Genomic DNA, 1,080 nt, shown 5'->3' on the forward strand with positions numbered 1-1,080 from the left:
GTGATACTGTGTGTGACAATGGACATTGGTATAGTAACCCTTCCATGACCGGGGATATTTTGTCTCAATGTAACCAGAATGACTTCTTTTGGCCAATGACAGAACCCCATTTAGGCTACAATGCTTTGCCAGGTGATTATGTCCAATGACAGGGGGTCCAATGTGCAGAGAATGTGTACTGGTCATATAGGCAGTATGTTGCGTGTGGATCTTCCACAGGAACCGCATCTCCAACATGCCATGTGTTGTGCCGAAACATACTTGTCTGCTGCGTTGCATTGCAGTAATGCGTTGCACGCATTAGTGTGTTGCAGTGATTCATTTTCAATGGCACCCCCAATGCAGCAACACCGCTCCAGCGCACACGTGTGTCAGCGCACCGCAACGAACAGTAACACACTACCGCGCATTGTGATTTTACGTATTAGTGGGTTGTCAGCCCTTTCAATTGAAAAATAAAAGGACATTTGTTAATGCAATGCACGGGGAGATCGAGGCCTGAATGGATCCTAACAGTCCAATTCCACTTTGGTAAAAAAAAAATGGATCCTGCTGCACCCCATAAACATTAAAGAGCAGCTCCGGCTGTTATTGTTAGTGATCTTCCAGGTTGAATGACACCAAGCGTCGTTCAAACCACTTCCTGTGAGCCCAGGGTGTCATGGATACACCCAGACCAATCCCCCCCCCCTCGGGCACATGAGAAAATGCTATAGAGAGCAGCACTATGTCTCTTCTATGCAGCATTCAGTATCCTCCCATCAGGATGAAGAGAACCTGTCATGTCACATGACTGGACCTGGAAAAAAAGTGATGTTTTTTTTCTGGACTATTCCATTGGGAGGGGATGATCAGACTTAGGGCCTGTTCACATGATATTAGGTGCGGATCTGCAGACGCGGTGCTACTGATGCAGTGCGTTTTGGCCACGTTTTTGATGCGTTCCAGGTTTTAAAAAAAAACACTTTTTTTTTTTTTTTGCTGGAGTGGGGCAGTATGTTAGCTGCAGTGCAGTGCGTTTTTGACGCGTTTTCGGACCGTTTCCTGACCGTACAAAATGTGACATGCAGTATGTTTCTG

General features: G+C 46.2%; 1 protein-coding gene across 1 annotated transcript in view; it reads left to right on the top strand.

The window, feature by feature from the left end:
* LOC108802678 (cyclic nucleotide-binding domain-containing protein 2-like) overlaps window positions 1-1,080 on the top strand; it is a 38,050-nt gene that overhangs the window by 29,010 nt on the left and 7,960 nt on the right. The window lies entirely within an intron of this gene.

The sequence above is a fragment of the Nanorana parkeri genome, unplaced genomic scaffold (assembly GCF_000935625.1).
Source record: "Nanorana parkeri isolate BGI_ZX_2015 unplaced genomic scaffold, ASM93562v1 scaffold3028, whole genome shotgun sequence".
Classification (NCBI taxonomy): Eukaryota; Metazoa; Chordata; class Amphibia; order Anura; family Dicroglossidae; genus Nanorana; species Nanorana parkeri.